A 9,340-nucleotide genomic window follows, 5' to 3' on the forward strand; every position below is an offset into this window, starting at 1 on the left:
CACACACACACACAGGGACAGACAGTCAGCAACAGGCAAAACTACACACACACACACAGGGAGAGACAGTCAGCAACAGGCAAAACTACACACACACACACAGGGAGAGACAGTCAGCAACAGGCAAAACTACACACACACACACACACAGGGAGAGGCAGTCAGCAACAGGCAAAACTACACACACACAGGGAGAGACCGTCAGCAACAGGCAAAACTACACACACACACACAGGGAGAGACAGTCAGCAACAGGCAAAACTACACACACACACAGGGAGAGACAGTCAGCAACAGGCAAAACTACACACACACAGGGAGAGACCGTCAGCAACAGGCAAAACTACACACACACACACAGGGAGAGACAGTCAGCAACAGGCAAAACTACACACACACACAGGGAGAGACAGTCAGCAACAGGCAAAACTACACACACACAGGGAGAGACAGTCAGCAACAGGCAAAACTACACACACACACACAGGGAGAGACAGTCAGCAACAGGCAAAACTACAAACACACACAGGGAGAGACAGCAACAGGCAATACTACACACACACACAGGGAGAGACAGTCAGCAACAGGCAAAACTACACACACACAGGGAGAGACCGTCAGCAACAGGCAAAACTACACACACACACACAGGGAGAGACAGTCAGCAACAGGCAAAACTACACACACACAGGGAGAGACAGTCAGCAACAGGCAAAACTACACACACACAGGGAGAGACCGTCAGCAACAGGCAAAACTACACACACACACACAGGGAGAGACAGTCAGCAACAGGCAAAACTACACACACACACACAGGGAGAGACAGTCAGCAACAGGCAAAACTACACACACACAGGGAGAGACAGTCAGCAACAGGCAAAACTACACACACAGGGAGAGACAGTCAGCAACAGGCAAAACTACAAACACACACAGGGAGAGACAGCAACAGGCAATACTACACACACACACACAGGGAGAGACAGTCAGCAACAGGCAAAACTACACACACACAGGGAGAGACAGTCAGCAACAGCAAAACTACACACACAGGGAGAGACAGTCAGCAACAGGCAAAACTACACACACACCGGGAGAGACAGTCAGCAACAGGCATAACTACACACACACAGGGAGAGACCATCAGCAACAGGCAAAACTACACACACAGGGAGAGACCATCAGCAACAGGCAAAACTACACACACACACACAGGGAGAGACCGTCAGCAACAGGCAAAACTACACACACAGGGAGAGACCATCAGCAACAGGCAAAACTACACACACACACACAGGGAGAGACCGTCAGCAACAGGCAAAACTACACACACACACACAGGGAGAGACAGTCAGCAACAGGCAAAACTACACACACACACAGGGAGAGACAGTCAGCAACAGGCAAAACTACACACATACAGGGAGAGACAGTCAGCAACAGGCAAAACTACACACACACACAGGGAGAGACAGTCAGCAACAGGCAAAACTACAAACACACACAGGGAGAGACAGCAACAGGCAATACTACACACACACACAGGGAGAGACAGTCAGCAACAGGCAAAACTACACACACACAGGGAGAGACAGTCAGCAACAGCAAAACTACACACACAGGGAGAGACAGTCAGCAACAGGCAAAACTACACACACACCGGGAGAGACAGTCAGCAACAGGCATAACTACACACACACAGGGAGAGACCATCAGCAACAGGCAAAACTACACACACAGGGAGAGACAGTCAGCAACAGGCAAAACTACACACACACAGGGAGAGACAGTCAGCAACAGGCAAAACTACACACACAGGGAGAGACAGTCAGCAACAGGCAAAACTACACACAGGGAGAGACCATCAGCAACAGGCAAAACTACACACACACAGGGACAGACAGGCAAAACTACACACACACACACAGGGACAGACAGTCAGCAACAGGCAAAACTACACACACACACACACAGGGAGAGACAGTCAGCAACAGGCAAAACTACACACACAGGGAGAGACAGTCAGCAACAGGCAAAACTACACACACAGGGAGAGACCATCAGCAACAGGCAAAACTACACACACAGGGAGAGACAGTCAGAAACAGGCAAAACTACACACACACACAGGGACAGACAGTCAGTAACAGGCAAAACTACACACACACACACAGGGACAGACAGTCAGCAACAGGCAAAACTACACACACACACACAGGGAGAGACAGTCAGCAACAGGCAAAACTACACACACACACAGAGGGAGAGACAGCAACAGGCAAAACTACACACACAGGGAGAGACAGTCAGCAACAGGCAAAACTACACACACACAGGGAGAGACCGTCAGCAACAGGCAAAACTACAAACACACACAGGGAGAGACAGCAACAGGCAATACTACACTCACACACAGGGAGAGACAGTCAGCAACAGGCAAAACTACACACACACAGGGAGAGACAGTCAGCAACAGCAAAACTACACACACAGGGAGAGACAGTCAGCAACAGGCAAAACTACACACACACAGGGAGAGACAGTCAGCAACAGGCAAAACTACACACACACCGGGAGAGGCAGTCAGCAACAGGCAAAACTACACACACACACAGGGAGAGACAGTCAGCAACAGGCAAAACTACACACACACAGGGAGAGACAGTCAGCAACTGGCAAAACTACACACACAGGGAGAGACATTCAGCAACAGGAAAAACTACACACACAGGGAGAGACTGTCAGCAACAGGCAAACCTACACACACACAAGGAGAGACAGTCAGCAACAGGCAAAACAACACACACAGGGAGAGACAGTCAGCAACAGGCAAAACTACACACACACACAGGGAGACACAGTCAGCAACAGGCAAAAATACACACACAGGGAGAGACAGTCAGCAACAGGCAAAACTACACACACAGAGAGACTGTCAGCAACTGGCAAAACTACACACACAGGGAGAGACAGTCAGCAACAGGAAAAACTACACACACAGGGAGAGACAGTCAGCAACAGGCAAAACTACACACAGGGAGAAACAGTCAGCAACAGGCAAAACTACACATACAGGGAGAGACAGTCAGCAACAGGCAAAACTACACACATGCACACACACACACTGAGAGATAGTCAGCAACAGGCAAAACTACACACACGGAGAGACAGTCAGCAACAGGCAAAACTACACACACACAGGGAGAGACAGTCAGCAACAGGCAAACCTACACACACACACAGGGAGAGACAGCCAGCAACAGGCAAAACTACACACACACACCGGGAGAGACAGTCAGCAACAAGCAAAACTACACACACACACACACAGGGAGAGACAGTCAGCAACAGGCAAAACTACACACACACACCGGGAGAGACAGTCAGCAACAGACAAAACTACACACACACAGGGAGAGACAGTCAGCAACAGGCAAAACTACACACACACACCGGGAGAGACAGTCAGCAACAGGCAAAACTACACACACACAGGGAGAGACAGTCAGCAACAGGCAAAACTACACACACAGGGAGAGACAGTCAGCAACAGGCAAAATTACACACACACACAGGGAGAGACTGTCAGCAACAGGCAAACCTACACACACACGGAGAGACAGTCAGCAACAGGCAAAACAACACACACACGGAGAGACAGTCAGCAACAGGCAAACCTACATACACACACAGGGAGAGACAGTCAGCAACAGGCAAAACCACACACACACACACACACACAGGGAGAGACAGTCAGCAACAGGCAAAACTACACACACACACACAGGGAGAGACAGTCAGCAACAGGCAAAACTATACACACACACAGAGACCATCAGCAACAGGCAAAACTACACACACACAGGGAGAGACAATCAGCAACAGGAAAAACTTCACACACAGGGAGAGACAGTCAGCAACAGGCAAAACTACACACAGGGAGAAACAGTCAGCAACAGGCAAAACTACACACACGGGAGAGACAGTCAGCAACAGGCAAAACGACACACACACAGGGAGAGACAGTCAGCAACAGGCAAAACTACACACATGCACACACACACACTGAGAGATAGTCAGCAACAGGCAAAACTACACACACGGAGAGACAGTCAGCAACAGGCAAAACTACACACACACAGGGAGAGACAGTCAGCAACAGGCAAACCTACACACACACACAGGGAGAGACAGCCAGCAACAGGCAAAACTACACACACACACCGGGAGAGACAGTCAGCAACAAGCAAAACTACACACACACACACACACACAGGGAGAGACAGTCAGCAACAGGCAAAACTACACACACACACCGGGAGAGACAGTCAGCAACAGACAAAACAACACACACACAGGGAGAGACAGTCAGCAACAGGCAAAACAACACACACACCGGGAGAGACAGTCAGCAACAGGCAAAACTACACACACACAGGGAGAGACAGTCAGCAACAGGCAAAACTACACACAGGGAGAGACAGTCAGCAACAGGCAAAATTACACACACACACACACAGGGAGAGACTGTCAGCAACAGGCAAACCTACACACACACGGAGAGACAGTCAGCAACAGGCAAAACAACACACACATGGAGAGACAGTCAGCAACAGGCAAACCTACACACACACACAGGGAGAGACAGTCAGCAACAGGCAAAACTACACACACACACACACACACACAGGGAGAGACAGTCAGCAACAGGCAAAACTACACACACACAGGGAGAGACAGTCAGCAACAGGCAAAACTATACACACACACAGAGACCGTCAGCAACAGGCAAAACTACACACACACAGGGAGAGACAATCAGCAACAGGAAAAACTTCACACACAGGGAGACAGTCAGCAACAGGCAAAACTACACACAGGGAGAAACAGTCAGCAACAGGCAAAACTACACACACGGCAGAGACAGTCAGCAACAGGCAAAACGACACACACAGGGAGAGACAGTCAGCAACAGGCAAAACTACACACACGCACACACACACACAGAGATAGTCAGCAACAGGCAAAACTACTCACACGGAGAGACAGTCAACAACAGGTAAAACTACACACACACAGGGAGAGACAGTCAGCAACAGACAAAACTACACACACACACATGGAGAGACGTCAGCAACAGGCAAAACTACACACACACAGGGAAAGACAGCCAGAAACAGGCAAAACTACACACACACACCGGGAGAGACAGTCAGCAACAGGCAAAACTACACACACAGGGAGAGACAGTCAGCAACAGGAAAAACTACACACACAGGGAGAGACAGTCAGCAACAGGCAAAACTACACACAGGGAGAAACAGTCAGCAACAGGCAAAACTACACATACAGGGAGAGACAGTCAGCAACAGGCAAAACTACACACATGCACACACACACACTGAGAGATAGTCAGCAACAGGCAAAACTACACACACGGAGAGACAGTCAGCAACAGGCAAAACTACACACACACAGGGAGAGACAGTCAGCAACAGGCAAACCTACACACACACACAGGGAGAGACAGCCAGCAACAGGCAAAACTACACACACACACAGGGAGAGACAGTCAGCAACAGACAAAACTACACACACACACATGGAGAGACGTCAGCAACAGGCAAAACTACACACACACAGGGAAAGACAGCCAGAAACAGGCAAAACTACACACACACACCGGGAGAGACAGTCAGCAACAGGCAAAACTACACACACAGGGAGAGACAGTCAGCAACAGGAAAAACTACACACACAGGGAGAGACAGTCAGCAACAGGCAAAACTACACACAGGGAGAAACAGTCAGCAACAGGCAAAACTACACATACAGGGAGAGACAGTCAGCAACAGGCAAAACTACACACATGCACACACACACACTGAGAGATAGTCAGCAACAGGCAAAACTACACACACGGAGAGACAGTCAGCAACAGGCAAAACTACACACACACAGGGAGAGACAGTCAGCAACAGGCAAACCTACACACACACACAGGGAGAGACAGCCAGCAACAGGCAAAACTACACACACACACCGGGAGAGACAGTCAGCAACAAGCAAAACTACACACACACACACACAGGGAGAGACAGTCAGCAACAGGCAAAACTACACACACACACCGGGAGAGACAGTCAGCAACAGACAAAACTACACACACACAGGGAGAGACAGTCAGCAACAGGCAAAACTACACACACACCGGGAGAGACAGTCAGCAACAGGCAAAACTACACACACACAGGGAGAGACAGTCAGCAACAGGCAAAACTACACACACAGGGAGAGACAGTCAGCAACAGGCAAAATTACACACACACACAGGGAGAGACTGTCAGCAACAGGCAAACCTACACACACACGGAGAGACAGTCAGCAACAGGCAAAACAACACACACACGGAGAGACAGTCAGCAACAGGCAAACCTACACACACACACAGGGAGAGACAGTCAGCAACAGGCAAAACCACACACACACACACACACACAGGGAGAGACAGTCAGCAACAGGCAAAACTACACACACACACACAGGGAGAGACAGTCAGCAACAGGCAAAACTATACACACACACAGAGACCATCAGCAACAGGCAAAACTACACACACACAGGGAGAGACAATCAGCAACAGGAAAAACTTCACACACAGGGAGAGACAGTCAGCAACAGGCAAAACTACACACAGGGAGAAACAGTCAGCAACAGGCAAAACTACACACACGGGAGAGACAGTCAGCAACAGGCAAAACGACACACACACAGGGAGAGACAGTCAGCAACAGGCAAAACTACACACATGCACACACACACACTGAGAGATAGTCAGCAACAGGCAAAACTACACACACGGAGAGACAGTCAGCAACAGGCAAAACTACACACACACAGGGAGAGACAGTCAGCAACAGGCAAACCTACACACACACACAGGGAGAGACAGCCAGCAACAGGCAAAACTACACACACACACCGGGAGAGACAGTCAGCAACAAGCAAAACTACACACACACACACACACACAGGGAGAGACAGTCAGCAACAGGCAAAACTACACACACACACCGGGAGAGACAGTCAGCAACAGACAAAACAACACACACACAGGGAGAGACAGTCAGCAACAGGCAAAACAACACACACACCGGGAGAGACAGTCAGCAACAGGCAAAACTACACACACACAGGGAGAGACAGTCAGCAACAGGCAAAACTACACACAGGGAGAGACAGTCAGCAACAGGCAAAATTACACACACACACACAGGGAGAGACTGTCAGCAACAGGCAAACCTACACACACACGGAGAGACAGTCAGCAACAGGCAAAACAACACACACATGGAGAGACAGTCAGCAACAGGCAAACCTACACACACACACAGGGAGAGACAGTCAGCAACAGGCAAAACTACACACACACACACACACACAGGGAGAGACAGTCAGCAACAGGCAAAACTACACACACACAGGGAGAGACAGTCAGCAACAGGCAAAACTATACACACACACAGAGACCGTCAGCAACAGGCAAAACTACACACACACAGGGAGAGACAATCAGCAACAGGAAAAACTTCACACACAGGGAGAGACAGTCAGCAACAGGCAAAACTACACACAGGGAGAAACAGTCAGCAACAGGCAAAACTACACACACGGCAGAGACAGTCAGCAACAGGCAAAACGACACACACAGGGAGAGACAGTCAGCAACAGGCAAAACTACACACACGCACACACACACACAGAGATAGTCAGCAACAGGCAAAACTACTCACACGGAGAGACAGTCAACAACAGGTAAAACTACACACACACAGGGAGAGACAGTCAGCAACAGACAAAACTACACACACACACATGGAGAGACGTCAGAAACAGGCAAAACTACACACACACAGGGAAAGACAGCCAGAAACAGGCAAAACTACACACACACACCGGGAGAGACAGTCAGCAACAGGCAAAACTACACACACACACACACAGGGAGAGACAGTCGGCAACAGGCAAAACTACACACACACACCGGGAGAGACAGTCAGCAACAGGCAAAACTACACACACATAGGGAGAGACAGTCAAAACAGGCAAAACTACACACACACCGGGAGAGACAGTCAACAACAGGCAAAACTACACACACACAGACACTGGGAGAGACAGTCAGCAACAGGCAAAACTACACACAGGGAGAGACCGTCAGAAACAGGCGATACAACACACACAGGGAGAGACAGTCAGCAACAGGCAAAACTACACACACACAGGGAGAGACAGTCAGCAACAGGCAAAACTACACAACACAGGGAGAGACAGTCAGCAAAAGGCAAAACTACACACACAGAGGGAGAGACAGTCAGCAACAGGCAAAACTACACGCACAGGGAGAGACAGTTAGCAACAGGCAAAACTAACACACACAACAGAGAGAGTGTCAGCAACAGGCGAAACTACACACACACAGGGAGAGCATGTCAGCAACAGGCAAAACTAAACACACAGGGAGAGAGCGTTAGGAACAGACAAAACTACATGCACACATACGGAGAAACAATCAGCAATAGGCAAAACTACACACACACAGGGAGAGACAGTCAGCAACAGGCAAAACTACACACACACAGGGAGAGAGAGTGACCGTCGTCAACAGGCAAACTACACACACACACATAGAGGGATAGACAGTCTTTAACAGGCACACTACACACAGAGGAAGAGACAGTCATCAATATGGCAATCTACACGCACAGAGGAAAAGACAGTCATCAACAGGCAAACTACACACACACACAGGGAGAGACAGTCAGCAACAGGCAAATCTACAAACACACAGGGAGAGACAGTCATCAACAGGCAAACTATACACACAGAGGGAGAGACAGTCATCAACAGGCAAACTACACAAACAGAGGGAGAACTGTCAGCAACAGGCAAACTACACACACACAGGGAGAGACAGTCAGCAACAGGCAAAACTACACACACACAGGGAAAGACAGTCAGCAACAGGCAAAACTACACACACACAACAGAGAGGGTGTCAGCAACAGGCAAAACTACACACACACACGGAGAGACAGTCAGGCTGTTTCACAGCTCCACACACAGGGAGAGATAGTCAGCAACAGGCAAAACTACACACATATGGAGAAACAGTCAGCAACAGGCACAAATACACACACAGGGAGAGACAGTCAGCAACAGGCAAAACAACACACAGGGAGAGACAGTCAGCAACAGGCAAAACTGGACACACAGGGAGAGACAGTCAGCAACAGGCAAAACTACACACACTCAGGGAGAGACGGTCAGCAACAGC

This window comes from Chiloscyllium plagiosum, unplaced genomic scaffold (assembly GCF_037043375.1).
Source record: "Chiloscyllium plagiosum isolate Xiang-an unplaced genomic scaffold, Cpla_swu_hap1 HiC_scaffold_19, whole genome shotgun sequence".
In the NCBI taxonomy this organism is placed as follows: domain Eukaryota; kingdom Metazoa; phylum Chordata; class Chondrichthyes; order Orectolobiformes; family Hemiscylliidae; genus Chiloscyllium; species Chiloscyllium plagiosum.